Source organism: Dendrobates tinctorius, unplaced genomic scaffold, assembly GCF_039654945.1.
Source record: "Dendrobates tinctorius isolate UK_male_01 unplaced genomic scaffold, ASM3965494v1 ptg000005l, whole genome shotgun sequence".
Lineage (NCBI taxonomy): Eukaryota > Metazoa > Chordata > Amphibia > Anura > Dendrobatidae > Dendrobates > Dendrobates tinctorius.
The window spans coordinates 30070205-30086192 of record NW_027361673.1 but is presented as its reverse complement, the minus strand read 5'-3'; the positions used below and the strand labels follow the sequence as shown (position 1 = coordinate 30086192).

General features: G+C 46.4%; 1 long non-coding RNA gene across 1 annotated transcript in view; it reads left to right on the top strand.

Annotated features, from left to right (window-relative positions):
• LOC141083580 (uncharacterized) overlaps positions 1-15988 on the top strand; it is a 171505-nt gene that overhangs the window by 123567 nt on the left and 31950 nt on the right. Inside the window, exon 2 of the long non-coding RNA XR_012230759.1 lies at positions 9123-9304. This is a non-coding gene — a long non-coding RNA (uncharacterized lncRNA). The remainder of the gene's footprint in view (positions 1-9122; positions 9305-15988) is intronic.

Here is a 15988-nt window from a genome sequence, read left to right as displayed (position 1 = left end):
TCTGCGGATGGGGGCACGTAGGGAAGGGGGTACTGTCACGCCACTGCCGCGTCCCTCCCGCTTGCTGCTGCAGTCCCCGCCAGCTTCCACACCGCTGCTGCAGCCCTCCCGGTGACGGTCTGCTTCCACGCCGCAGTCTCGGCCGCCTTGTTCCTCACTGCGGCTCTGCGCCCCCAGCACACTTACACAGCACACGCTCCTGCCCTGTCTTCTGCGCTCCGACGGGAGCGCACCCCTGCCCGGCTTCTTGCTCTTCATCGGGCGCGCGCTCACACTGTGTTCAGGAGCACGCGCACCCTCCATTCCCCCTGAAGGCACGCGCTCTCCTCACTCTGCTCTGGGAGGGGTCATGACCCGGAAGTCCCTGACACGTTCCCTATATCAGGCCGCCTCTTCCTCCTGGCGGTGCCTGATTATCACTTGTGCCCTGCTAGTGATTCTGGCCCCACTTCCCACTGTGTGTACCCCTGCTTTCAGCCTGCCTATATCTCATCCGTCATCTCCGCTGTTCTCTCTCCTAGGATCTGGTAGTCCGGGGTTCCGTTCCGTCCTGTTCTGGTCTCCCAGCTGTGTCCTCCAGTCCGTGCCTGGTCACTGCCATCTTGCCCGAGTTCCTGTCCTGTCCGCCAACCGTGTTCCTGTCCTAGGGAGATCCTCCGCCAGCCTCTCCGGCGTCCCGTCGTGTCTTCTGTGTCCTTTCCCTGGGTACCAGCTGCCGTGGTGATAGTTACCCATGGGTCTGCCCCTAACACTCCCTGTATAGGGGGTGGTCCACCTGGCCAGCTCGCCCGTGGGAGGTTCGTTGCCACGGTCCAGCGGGTCCACTCCAGGAGTACTTCTAAAGTCTCACAGTTGGGTCCAGCTATCGAACTTATTGCAGTTAAATTGTGTTATTGTAAACAACATAAATCTTGTAAATTTTGCAAATAAACGTAATTTGCTATACAATAATAATAATAATCTTTATTTATATAGCACCAACATATTCCGCAGGACTTTACAGTTTAACAGTTTCAAAACACAAGTCATAAGTAACAACGTTAACAATACAATAATTAAAGCAAAATAAGATGACCCTGCATGTGAGAGCTTACAATCTACAATGAGGTGGGGGAGATACAAAGTACAGGTGTGTATTTACAATGGTGTATTTACAATGATGGTCCAGCAATCTTGAGAGAGTGAGGGTTGGATGGAGATAGTGAATGGGCTACATATGCACACTTATACATAGAATGACTTTGATTAGTGAACGTGACAGGCTGCTCTGAGCAAAGGTGTTTTGAGGGAGTGCCTGAAACTATGCAAATTGTGGATAGTCCTAATTTCTTGGGGTAGAGCATTCCAGAGGATTGGTGCAGCGCGGGAGAAGTCTTGGAGTCGGTAGTGGGAGGTACAGATTAGTGCAGAGGTTAGTCGAAAGTCATTTGCAGAACGCAGCGGTCGGTTAGGCCGATAGACAGAAATGAAGGAGGAGATGTAAGGGGGTGCTGCACTGTGGAGAGCTTTGTGGGTGAGAACAAGTACTTTGAATTGGATCCTATAATGAATGGGCAGCCAATGTAAGGACTGGCGAAGAGCGGATGTGTCCGAGTACCGATTAGCCAGATAGATGACCCTGGCTGCTGCATTAGGTATGAACTGGAGAAGGGATAGTCGAGTAACGGGGAGGCCAATTAATAGAGCGTTGCAGTAATCCAGGCGGGAGTAGATCAATGCTACACTGTGGGGTTTTTTTGTGTCCATGGTGAGAAAAGGGTGGATTCTAGAGATGTTCTTTAGGTGTAAGCGGCAAGAGCGGGCAAGAGATTGTATATGAGATGTGAAGGAGAGATTGGTGTCAAACATAACACCCAGACAGCGCGCCTGCTGCCGGCGTGTTATTGTGGTGCCACCCTTACGGAGAGGGAAATGTCACATTTAGAAAGGTTAGTAGATGGCGGGAGCAGAAGAAGTTCAGTTTTGGAGAGGTTGAGTTTCAGATAGAGAGTGGATAAGATGTTGGAGACTGCAGACAGACAGACAGTCACTGGCATTCTGTAGTACAGTGGGTGTAAGGTCAGGAGATGATGTATATAGTTGTGTGTCATCAGCATAAAAATGGTACTGAAAGCCAAATCTGCTGATGGTCTGTCCAATTGGGGCCTTGTAGAGAGAGAAGAGAAGGGAGCCAAGGACTGAGCCCTGAGGTACCCCGACAGCGAGAGGAAGAGGAGATGACGTGGAGCCAGAGAACAAAACACTGAAGAAGCGGTCAGAAAGATAGGAAGAGAACCAGGAGAGAGCAGTGTCCTTAACACCTAGTGACTGGAGCCTAGAGAGTAGAAGATGGTGGTCAACATTGTTGAAAGCTGCAGATAGATCAAGAAGAATGAGCAGAGAGTGGTCACCGTTACGTTTTGCTGTCAGAAGGTCACTGGTCACTTTGATGAGTGCAGTTTGAGTTGAATGTAGGGGGCGGAAGCCGGACTGTGAAGGGTCTAGAAGGGAGTGAATGGAGAGGTAACGGGTACGGCGGGAGTAACTTAGGTGCTCCAAAAGTTTAGAAATGAAGGGGAGATTGGAGACTGGTCTGTAGTTGTTTGTGCGGGTCGAGAGGGGGTTTCTTTAGTAATGGAGTAACAATGGCATGTTTGAAGGAGGATGGGAAAATGTCCGAGGCGAGGGAGAGATTAAAGATTGCAGTTAGGTGAGTTGTGACAACTGGAGAGAGACTGGAGGAGATGTGAGGGAATGGGGTTGGTAGTGCATGTAGTAGGATGAGAGGAAGAGAGGAGTCTGGAGTCTTCTGTGATGGGTTCACATGTGAAAAGTGAGCCAGGGGAGATGCAGGAAGGGATGGGAGTCACAGAACTTGGTGGTTGGGAGCAGATTTCCTGACAGATATTATCTATTTTTTCTGTAAAGTGGGAGGCCAGGTCATCAGCACAAATGTCTGTGATAGGGGCTTGTGCTTTTGGCCTGAGGAGGGAGTGAAAAGTGTCAAAAAGTTTTTTGGGGTTGTTGGCTAGTGAGGAGATCAGGGTGGCGAAGGTTGAGTAAAGGTTGAATAATAATTTTGATTGCTACTGTAAGCTATTCTCATGCTTGGAGAAATCGCATTACAAATTTTGTAGTGTTTTTACTCTTATTACCTCTTTGAAAAAACAACTAAAGCCAAATATTTATTAAAAGGACCATATCTCTGGAACGGTGTGGCGGTTTAAAAAAGCCCCAGAACAAACAAAAATAACATACGAAGGGGAGCTATGGAAAAAAATAAAAGCAGAAATTTCCCACTTCTAACTTGTTGACAAGATACTGTATCTTAAGCCACAAACATAAAGACTAGTGCAAACAAAAAGGGGTTGTTGCTTGATGACTAGAGTCGCATCTGATCTAGCAGCCATGTACAACTACCTCCCCTTTAGTCTCCATGTTTTTATACAGATCTATAGCCTATCTGGATAAACCAGTGTTGAGTAGATCTCCTGACTTGTAGAAGGCTGCTCAATGTTTTATCTGTCCGTTGGGATAATGATAAATCGGTCACAGTACACTGCCAGTGCACAACAAGCACTATACGCTCAATGATCCATTTTCAATACATCATCCACTCAATTAAGTGTGTTTGATAGTTTACAACCTTCACTTCAATGGGCAGTAAATTCTTTTGGAGATCTGTAAATCAGCCACTGTTCATGGAAAATGGAGAAGCTGATTTAAAACAACATCTCCATAAGTGATGACATTTGAAACCATTGATCCACTTACCCATCGTTCAATAGCTAGTACAGTGGTCTATGCATGCATATGATGTACTAAACACCCTATTTAATGGGTGAATACAAAAAGGGTGGGGGAAAAAGAGGCGCAATAGTGCCCTATCACTAGTGACACTACTATGTGAGTGGTGTAATGCAGTTCCACTCACCTATTCCGGTTGTGTGACCCACAACTGGCTTGAAGACATAACACAGTATCAGCTGCTGCAGGACCTCCACCGACCACTCCAAAGTGGAAAAACTGCCAGAGAATATGGGAAGCAAGATGTGCCACAGTCCGCGCTGCTGAATCCACAAAATCACCTGGGATGCAAGATGTAGTAACAAAGTACTGCTTTATTCCTTCCTACGCGTTTCGGCGCCCTTCCTGGCACCTTCCTCAGGGATATACTTGAGGAAGGTGCCAGGAAGGGCGCCGAAACGCGTAGGAAGGAATAAAGCAGTACTTTGTTACTACATCTTGCATCCCAGGTGATTTTGTGGATTCAGCAGCGCGGACTGTGGCACATCTTGCTTCCCATATTCTCTGGTATTTAATGGGTGAGTCTGTATGGAAATGAGAAAACAAATGCTCATATATTCAGAAGGATATTCTCCTTCTTCCAAGAGTATTGAAAGACACCAAACTATTTAACATGGAATTTTCTTTTGTTTGTCAGTAAATTATAAGTGGAGTGAAGAACAACTAAATTCAGCCATTGTTTTTGGTTTCATCTTTACCACATTCCGTAAGGGGTTAAAAATGAGCCAACGACATGATACTGCAGGTCAGTGTGATTTTAAAGAATTCTGTAAAAAAATAATAAAATAAATAATGTTTTTGTGTTGCTATTTTGCAAAACATAATGCTTATTTATTTTCCACTGATGCTTGACAGGCTGTAGGTTTTTATTGATACTATTTTGGGTATATGTGACTTTTTTTCTTTAAGCAATTACTGTTTATGTTACATAATTTTTGTTTTTGATATATTGTACTTTTACGTACATGGTAATACAAACTATGCTTTTTTATGCTTTTTATTTTTTGGAACGGGAAAAGGGGGACAATTTAACAGTTTTTTAATTTATTTTAATATTTTTTTTTACTTTTTTTACTTGAATGTGCAATTGTTTGCGCAATATACTGCAATACTTTAATAGTTGTTATAATTATGAAATGAATTGCAGTATTTGAAATATTAACGGGATACCAGAAAGGTAAGAATGGTGGCCTTCAGTAGACCACCTTCTGCTAAAGTAACCCATTAACTTCGATGTTGGGGGAAGACTAGCACTGTAACACACGCTTTTCCCACGACTGGACCACTTAAATGCCACTTTCAGAGACTGACAGAAACATCTAAGTGGTTAAACAGCAGTTTAAGGAGCTAGTTGTGAGGGACAGGTGCTGGCAGTGGAACCAGCTCTATACACGAGCATCTGATACGTGATGTACATGTACATAAGCAGGTTGGGAATGTGGGAAAGTGTTATTAAAGGGGATATCTGGGACTTAAAAAAAAAAGTATGTAGTTGCTAACAGAGGCAATTACCTGTCTGTTGTGCATGTTGCGGGTCATTAACCGCCCCTGCCAGAGATTCAGCTACTCCCTTTCAACAGAGCAGCAGTTTATCTTCCTGTTGACAGGGCGGGACTACTGGTGTCATGCTAATTGACAGCCGGCTTCCTCCAGATAGACAGAGCAGAGACTGAAAACAGCAGTAGCCCCCATAAGTAACCCCATTTTACAAACTACACACCTTAATTAAATTATCTAAGGGTACAGTGAACATATTGACACAATGTGGGTTTCACAAAATTTTTTAGCATTGAGTGGTGAAGAAAATAAATTTTTATCACTGTAATATTGTTTTAGACCCAGATTTTACATTTTCAGAAGGGGAAATAGGTAAAAATGACCAAATATATTTTCTACACAATCTCTTGTGAATGTGACAATACTCCATATGTGGCTATACAGTACTGTTTGGCCACATGGTGAGACTTGGGAGGGTCAGAGCGCTATTTGACTCTTGGAGAACAAATTTTCATAGAATAGTTTGCGGGCTCCATATACAGAGCCCCTAAGTGCCAGAAGAGCAAAATCCCCCCTCAAGAGATCCCAATTTGCAAATTGCACCACTCAGGGAATTTACAGGTGTAGTGATGATTTTGCTACTGTGGTGTAGTGACTACTGTGTCCACTAGGGGGCACTGTGTGGGTGTCCCAGGACAGGCGTATAAGCATTTCCAGTGTCCTGATAGGTGTAGGATGCTGAATGATTGTAATGTATCTCAAGGTGGGTGGCCTTGAGATGAAGACTTGTGTATGTGTTGATCAGCAGTGATACTGCTGAGGTTTTGTGCCAATGGGTTAGGGAGCGCTACCTACAAATCCACCCAGGGGTGTGGCTAGAACGCCATAGTAAAGAATGTATGAATGCTTGTAGGACCTGTGATGAGGTCATAGCCATGTGACCCGGTGGGCGTGGCTACAGACCATATAAGATGGCCAGGGTAGGTCACATGAGTGAATGCTGGGACCCGGTTGGTCCGTTGTGGAAGGTCTCGCTGGAAGATGGGTCTGCCTTCCTGTACACATGAGACGTGTGTGTGAGAGTTCCCTGGAGGGAATGAATGTCTGCACTGAGAAGCAGCCATGAGGTAAACCCAGACAGGAGATATAACTCTGAGTCTAGGGAGCCTGTGTACTGGACATTGCACAACCTGTGTGAACACAGGATAAGCAGAGTGAAGCTCGGTCATGGACGCTATGCTGTTGTTATGAACTGTCTATTGCTTTGAGGGTTTATGATGCCTAATAAACCGCATGGACTGTTGGAGTTATGTTAAGAAACCTGTGCCGGATGTGATTTATTGGCTGCCAAGCGAGTATCTCCTACCCGAATGACAGCGCTACCTTACACTACCAATGGATGTTGTTAAGTGAAAATGCAAATATGCCATTGTAGTGGCCAGTACATTTTAGTGCCCAGTGCATTGTGCCCAGCTTGTACTTCTGGGGATATGCACCCTGTAAATTATATAGGCTCCCTTCGCTACTATAATGCCAAATATGTGGATGCTACCTGCGGTTTAGGTACACTGTGGGGCTCAGGAGAAGAGGGCATTTGGATTTGGGAGTGCAGATTTTGCTGAATTTTGTTGGGTGGGAGTCACGTCACCTTTCCAGAGCCTTTGTGCTTCCAGTAATGTGGAAACACCCCAAATTATTGTTAACAGATGACAAATATGAGTGAGGATTTGCTTTTGTGGGTTGAATAGCAGCTTTTATTGGTGACATTTTGATGTATAGAACATTTAACCTGCGCTCCACGCTGAGCCCTTATATCGGAGTTTCCATCTGAATCTACACAATACGTCAGTTGGATAAAACCCCCAAGGGATCTATTCACTAATGAGGCAGCAGAGTTACTTTGGACTTTCTGTGGTTTCTATTCGGTGGTATCAGGCTTTTAAGAGGTGTACAAAAACTGTGGTGGACTGTGCTTTTATGCACACCTAAAAAGAAGGGCAATCATGGCATGTGGAGGGTTAATCAGCCAGCGGTGGTGTGTGCACTGGCCCTGGCTGATACTGCAGGAGCTGGGCTGCATATTTCAGCACCTCCTGCACAATCATGCTGTGATAGGTCAGACAGATTGAGTCAATCAGAGAGAGGGGACCAATGAAATGGGTCCGTGCATCTCTGCCTGTGCCGCTCAGCTTTCACACAGTGACAGTTTAAAGTCATGATGAACATAGCACATCATGATGCGGGAACTGACACAAGCTCATGACATGCTATGTGCGTCACTCGTTTTTAAGGAGTGAGGGTGTGTGCACACGTAAGCATTTTTTTCGCGTTTTTTAAGCATTTTTACTGGCAAAAATGCTTAAAAACGCTAACAAGAAGCATCCCATTCATTTTAATGAATTTTGCACTTTTTGTGCATATTGATGCGTTTTTTTCCACAGAAAAAAACGCATCACGGTAAAAAACGCAGCATGCTCGGTAATTTTGCAGAAAAATCCGCATTTCTAACTATTTTCTATGAGACTGGGGACGCTCTGGAAAAAAACGCATAAAAAGCGTGCAAAAATCACGCAAAAAAAACGCGTGGAAAAAAGCACGAAAAAAAAATGCGCGTTTTCTGGGAAGGAGTCCGGTTTTCAGTCAGGAATTTTCTGCATACATGGGTACATAGCCTTAAAGCAAGTAGAGATCTTGAAAAAAAACCTCTTAGGAATTGCTACATTAAATATTCCCATTCACTGATTGACTTATACCGTAATACTGATTTAAATGGTTACTGGAAACAGCCTAGAGAAATTTGCTTCTGTATGCATAATTTGCTGTCATGCCCATAACTCACATAAAATAATATTTAATGATAATTAATTAAAGTGATGAAACCACAGACAAGTATTTACTCGCAACTAAACAAACTGAGCAAACTGCCAAAGTGAAAGAAAAAGTACACAAATTAATTACAAAACTAACCGTCAGTGTCAACATACAACATCCTGCCTGCGTACACAATTAGGAGTCTGTTTGATCTCTTTCAAATAAATGAGTCAGCACAAGTTAAAAACACATGTGCATATGATGTTAAGAAACTGTCACTTTTTCTTTTTATTTCATGATTGGATTTTAAAGGATAGAAAAGTATAAATAAACATGAAACCTTTTAGTTTTTTTTCCAAAACTCAAAATGTTCTAAGATACACATCCTCCTCTTTGAAACTCTAATTACCTCGCTTCTATGAATTTTCCCCAAAAATTGTTTCGCTGAGTATAAATTCATGGAAATTTATACTCTGAATTGCTCTGAATATACAGCTCTGGCAAAAATTAAGAGACCACTTTCAAATGTTCAGTTTGTCTGATTTTTATCTTTATAGGTATATTTTAGAGTAAAAATGTAAGTTGTTCTTTTAGTCTATAAACTTCTGACAACATGTCTCTGAATTTTCAAGCAATAAATTTTGTATTTTTTTTCTGACAAAGAAAAATGGTCAAAATAAAAAAAAATGCAGTGCTTTCAGTCCTCAAATAATGCAAATAAAACACGTTCATAATCATTTAGAAACAACAATACTAATGTTTAAACTCAGGAAGAGTTCAGAAGTCAATATTTTGTGGAATAACCATGATTTTTAAAAACAGCTTTCCGGCATCTTGGCATGCTTTCCACCAGTCTTTCACACTGCTTCTGGCGCAAAAATTTAAGCAGTTCTTCTTTGTTTGATGGCTTGTGACTATCCATCATCATCCTCATGATTACATTCCAGAGGTTTTCAATGGGGTTCAGGTCTGGAGAATGGGCTGCCCATGACAGGATTTTGATGTGGTGGTCTCTTATTTTTTGCCAGAGCTGTATGTGTGGGAGAGAAAAGAGACAGAGAACTCCGCTGACCATAAGAGCATGTACAATACAGAAGAGGGAGACTTACCCAATGATTCTGGAGATGGCTAACAACTCTGCCGTACAAACAGTCCTCCACTTGGAACTGCTGATCTATGATGAAGCAAGTACTGATCACCAATATTCAAGGTATGATAATCCATAACATAACACAATACCCATACAAATGACCAAGGCACAAAAACTGATATCTATTGTGAGAATCATGTGGGAATAGTGGATGAGGGCAGGTATATCTCGCCCAGATTCCTTTCCTATGTGGCCTAGTCTGGTCAGTATCGCACCTGCTTGCTAATGAATAATGGGAGGTGGATATAAAAGGATGCCAGGTGGTTGTGTGAGGGTCTCAGCCTGGGAACACAGAGAGCCTGTCTGTGTGAGAGACACACATGAGTGAAAGCCGTGCCCACTGCAAATGTGGTTTGGCTGGACAGGAGAAGCCCGCCAGTTGGTAGTTAGGTTGTCCATTGTTTAGTTAGTGCCGGACAGGCAAGGATTTGTTTTATGTTTTATTTCCTTTTGCATTGCTTTCACCATTAATAAACCTGACCCAGGGTAAGTTACACCCGAATCCCAGCTCTGCGCCTGAGTTTCATGCTGAACGCACGTGACCTTTGACCCCAGCAAAGCCGATCCCGGAGTGTTTTATCACATTGTGGTGGAGAATGCGGGCATCACGTTGCAAGCATGAGCATGGAGGACGTGGTGAAAGCGCTGGTACAGTCCACCGCCGTCCAGCAAGAAGCTAATCGGGTGATGATGGCCCAGCTGAAGGAGTTGGTGGACATGACAGTTACCGATCGTTCGCTTCTCCAGCAGGTGGCGCAGCGCTTGGCAAGCTTACCTGAGCTTAACCTGGAAGCCGAGTCGAGAGTGATTCACGTGAGTCGGTACTGGCAGAAAATGACGACCGAAGATGACGTCGAGGCATACCTGACCACGTTTGAACGGACGGCGGTGCGAGAAAAATGGCCGAAGGCACGATGGGCCGGCCTGATTGCCCCGTTTCTTTCCGGTGAGGCCCAAAAGGCTTATTATGACTTAGAGCCTGAAGCCGCGCAGGACTTTGACAAATTGAAAGCTGAGATCTTGGCCCGGCTGGGAGTGACGACCGCTGTCCGTGCACAGAGAGTGCATCAATGGACTTATCAGCCGGATAAACCACCGCGGTCACAGATGTTCGACCTGATCCACGTGACGAAGAAGTGGCTACAACCCGTGGTGCTGACAGCGCCAGAGATAATCCAGAGAGTCGTCATGGACAAGTACCTGAGAGCTCTGCCGCCAGCCCTGAGGAAGTGGGTAAGCCATGGAAATCCTACGACGGCAGATCAACTGGTGGATCTGGTTGAACGGTACTCCATGGCGGAAGGACTCCGAGATGACGCTACCCCACCTCGTTCGTCATCATCTCCACGTGGAACCGGTAAGACTGTTCCAGGGAGTAGGGGAGAAGGAAAAATCCCTAAGACAGTGGGGAGGAAAACGGGACTGCCCGCACTGCGAGGCCGAGAGTAACAAACTATGGTCTAAGCAAGGGGCCCGTTAGGTGTTTCCGCTGCCAAGAGATGGGACATATTGCTGCGAACTGTCCGGTCACTACTGGACCCATGCAGTGCGACCTCACAGACTCTAAAAACCGCATGTCTATGGTTGCACGGGTAGTGAGTGTGAATGCCGGTCAAAAGGATGTGGAAAAACACTTGTGTGATTTAACTGTTGATGGCAAAAAGGTGGTGGCATTGTTAGACTCGGGAAGTGTGGTGACTCTGGTGAAGGCCAGTCTGGTGTCAGCCCCGACTGGACCATCAGACAAATTTTCTGTAACGTGTGTGCATGGAGACACCTGTTCGTACCTCACCACGGTCATATGCATTACTACTTCCTATGGGTCTGTGCAACATAAAGTGGGACTCGTCCCGGCGTTATTGCATGATGTTATCCTGGGCCGGGATTTTCCCCACTTCTGGCAATTGTGGGAGAATCAGTTGATACCCCAGGGTAATAGTGTACATGATTCTTCTCCCAGGGCGCGTGTGGGTCCCGAACCCCTGGAAGAGGTCTCCCCGGAAGACTCTGGGGAAGAGTCTGCGGGAAATGACCTGCAGTTCCCGTTTTCAGTCATGGCGGGTGATACGGAGGAGACCGGGGAAGAGGAGGAGGCCGACAGCCGTCCACCTCCCCGTTTGCCAGATTTGGAAGTTCAGAAAGATGACTTCCAAAGCGAGCAAATAAAGGATCCTACCCTTTCTCAGGCTAGGACAAATGTAAAAGTGATAAATGGGGTACCCGTAGAACCTGGCTCTAGGCTGGCATATCCTTACATGGTTCTGGAGAATGATTTACTCTATCAGATAGAGAAAAAGGGGGAAGATACGGTGCAACTATTAGTCGTGTCAAAACCCTACCGGCGGCAGGTGCTGGACCTGGCCCACGGACATGTGATGGGAGGTCACCTGGGAGTCCAGAAAACCACCGAAAGGATATTACACTGTTTTGTTTGGCCAGGCATGCATCACGATATTCGTGTATATTGTGAGTCTTGTCCTGACTGCCAAGCCTCTGCACCTAAGCCTCGGTTCTGTAGCCCTTTGGTACCCCTACCTATTATTGAAGTCCCGTTTGAGAGGATTGGGATGGATTTAGTTGGGCCCCTTCCACGGTCTGCACGTGGACACCAACATATCCTGGTCATCTTGGATTATGCCACTTGTTACCCGGAGGCCATCCCTTTGCGTAACACGGCCACCAAGACGATTGCCAAGGAACTGGTGCATGTGTTTAGTCGGGTCGGTATACCAAAACAGATACTCACCGACCAGGGGACCCCCTTTATGTCCAGGGTAATGAAGGAGCTCTGCCGATTGTTACAAATCGAACCGTTACGCACATCCGTGTATCACCCTCAAACAGACGGGTTGGTCGAACGGTTCAATAAAACTCTGAAGCAGATGCTGAGAAAGGTGATAGACAAGGATGGGAAGAACTGGGACTATTTACATCCGTATTTGCTTTTTGCCATCAGGGAAGTACCCCAGTCTTCCACGGGATTCTCGCCTTTCGAGTTATTGTACGCCCGACGTCCTCGCGGACTGTTAGACGTTGCAAAAGAAACCTGGGAGGGTCAGGTCACTCCGTTTAAAACAGTGATAGATCACGTCACACAAATGCAGGACCGTATTGCGGCTGTTATGCCTATCGTCAAAGAACACATGATACAGGCTCAAGGAGCCCAAAAAAGAATCTATGATAGGGGCGCCAAGATCCGTACGTTTGCACCCGGAGATAGGGTGTTGATCCTGGTCCCCACGGTGGACAGTAAGTTCCTGGCAAAGTGGCAGGGCCCCTTTGAGATCAAGGAAAGAGTTGGTGAAGTAAACTACAAAGTACACTCACTGGCCACTTTATTAGGTACACCATGCTAGTAACGGGTTGGACCCCCTTTTGCCTTCAGAACTGCCTCAATTCTTCGTGGCAGAGATTCAACAAGGTGCTGGAAGCATTCCTCAGAGATTTTGGACCATATTGACATGATGGCATCACACAGTTGGCGCAGATTTGTCGGCTGCACATCCCTGATGCGAATCTCCCGTTCCACCACATCCCAAAGATGCTCTATTGGATTGAGATCTGGTGACTGAGGAGGCCATTTGAGTACAGTGAACTCATTGTCATGTTCAAGAAACCAATCTGAGATGATTCGAGCTTTATGACATGGCGCATTATCCTGCTGCAAGTAGCCATCAGATGTTGGGTACATTGTGGTCATAAAGGGATGGACATGGTCAGCAACAATACTCAGGTAGGCTGTGGCGTTGCAACGATGCTCAATTGGTACCAAGGGGCCCAAAGAGTGCCAAGAAAAAATTCCCCACACCATGACACCACCACCACCAGCCTGAACCGTTGATACAAGGCTGGATGGATCCATGCTTTCATGTTGTTTACGCCAAATTCTGACCCTACCATCCGAATGTCGCAGCAGAAATCGAGACTCATCAGACCAGGCAACGTTTTTCCAATCTTCTACTGTCCAATTTCGATGAGCTTGTGCAAATTGTAGCCTCAGTTTCCTGTTCTTAGCTGAGAGGAGTGGTACCCAGTGTGGTCTTCTGCTGCTGTAGCCCATCTGCCTCAAAGTTCGACGCACTGTGCGTTCAGAGATGCTCTTCTGCCTACCTTGGTTGTAACGGGTGGCAATTTGAGTCACTGTTGCCTTTCTATCAGCTCGAACCAGTATGCCCATTCTCCTCTGACCTCTGGCATCAACAAGGCATTTCCGGCCACAGAACTGCCACTCACTGGATTTTTTTTCTTTTTCGGACCATTCTCTGTAAACCCTAGAGATGGTTGTGCGTGAAAATCCCAGTAGATCAGCAGTTTCTGAAATACTCAGACCAGCCCTTCTGGCACCAACAATCATGCCACGTTCAAAGGCACTCAAATCACCTTTCTTCCCCATACTGATGCTCGGTTTGAACTGCAGGAGATTGTCTTGACCATGTCTACATGCCTAAATGCACTGAGTTGCCGCCATGTGATTGGCTGATTAGAAATTAAGTCTTAACACACAGTTGGACAGGTGTACCTAATAAAGTGGCCAGTGAGTGTATACCAGGCAGGTAAACGGAAACCTGAACAGATTTATCATGTAAATCTGATAAAGCCCTGGAAGGATCGGTCTGCCTTGTCAGCGGAGCTGGCCCGTCCTGTCTGCTCGCATACCGTACCGGAGGTACGGGTTGCAGAGACTCTCTCGGAGCGGCAAAAGACTGAGGTCAGGCAGTTTCTACTTCACAACCAAAAGTTTTTCTCAGAAACACCCGGGCAGACTATGCTAATGAAACATGACATCGTAACGGAACCTGGTGTCACAGTTCACGTAAAGCCCTACCGAATCCCGGAAGCGCGCCGTGAAGCCGTTTCCCAAGAAGTGAAGGCAATGTTAGAGTTAGGAGTCATTGAGGAATCGCACAGTGCGTGGTCCAGCCCGATTGTGCTAATTCCTAAACTGGACGGCACCATCCGGTTCTGCAATGACTTCAGGAAACTGAATGCGGTCTCAAAATTTGATGCCTATCCTATGCCCCGGGTCGTCGAGTTAATAGATCGGTTAGGAAAAGCCCGGTATATTACGACCCTAGATCTAACAAAGGGGTATTGGCAGATCCCTCTGGCTGAGGCTGCCAGAGAAAAGACGGCATTTGCTACGCCGGAAGGTTTATTTCAGTATGTGTATATGCCGTTTGGACTGCACGGGGCACCGGCGACCTTCCAGAGACTGATGGATCGAGTCCTGAGGCCACATAGGCGGTACGCTTCGGCCTATTTGGATGACATTGTCATTTACAGCTTGGACTGGGAGACTCATCTCCAGAAAGTACAAGCTGTGATTGACGACCTGTGGGAGGCAGGTCTAACTGCGAACCCCAAGAAATGTCACATCGGGCTAGAAGAAGCCCGGCATTTGGGGTATGTAATTGGGAGGGGTGTTGTTAAACCCCAGGTTGATAAGATTCAGGCGGTTCAGGACTGGCCACAACCTGTCAACAAGAAGCAGGTGCAAGCCTTCCTGGGGATCGCCGGCTATTATCGCCGGTTCATACCCAATTTTGCAGCCATCGCTACCCCCCTGACGGATCTTAAAAAGGGAAAGACTCCGTCATGATTAAATGGAGTTTAGTGGCTGAAGAAGCCTTCCATAGCCTAAAACGGGCACTTTGCTCTCAGCCCGTACTGGTGACTCCGGACTTCCGCAGCGAGTTTGTGGTACAAACGGATGCCTCTGATACCGGTATCGGGGCCGTACTCTCACAAGTGAGGGACGGAGTGGAACACCCAGTCCTCTATCTCAGCAGGAAGCTGAATAAACACGAGCAAAGGTATGCAGTCGAAGAAAAAGAGTGCCTTGCCATTAAGTGGGCTCTAGAGGCCCTCAAATATTACCTGGTGGGCCGAAAGTTCAGGCTGATCACTGACCATGCCCCTCTCAAGTGGATGCACTTGAACAAGGAACGGAATAGCCGGGTGACCCGGTGGTTCCTTGCCCTGCAGGCCTACACTTTTACGGTGGAGCACCGCCCAGGGGTACAGGTGGGAAATGCAGATGCCCTGTCCCGAGTGCACTGTTTGGCGGGTGTCATTGCTCGACCGGAGTGGTCTGAGCAGAGGGGGGGATATGTGAGAATCATGTGGGAATAGTGGATGAGGGCAGGTATATCTCGCCCAGATTCCTTTCCTATGTGGCCTAGTCTGGTCAGTATCGCACCTGCTTGCTAATGAATAATGGGAGGTGGATATAAAAGGATGCCAGGTGGTTGTGTGAGGGTCTCAGCCTGGGAACACAGAGAGCCTGTCTGTGTGAGAGACACACGTGAGTGAAAGCAGTGCCCACTGCAACTGTGGTTTGGCTGGACGGGAGAAGCCCGCCAGTTGGTAGTTAGGTTGTCCATTGTTTAGTTAGTGCCGGACAGGCAAGGATTTGTTTTATGTTTTATTTCCTTTTGCATTGCTTTCACCATTAATAAACCTGACCCAGGGTCAGTTACACCCGAATCCCAGCTCTGCGCCTGAGTTTCATGCTGAACGCACGTGACCTTTGACCCCAGCAAAGCCGATCCCGGAGTGTTTTATCACACTATATATATAATTGCCTTAAATTGTCTGTCATCCACTTCCGTCTGGATGTCCCTGAATCCCACAATCCACTGTGCCGCACCGGAAGTATGCCAACCACCACTTTAGAATCATAGAATAGAATCATAGAATCGTAGAGTTGGAAGGGACCTCCTGGGCCATCTGGTCCAACCCCCA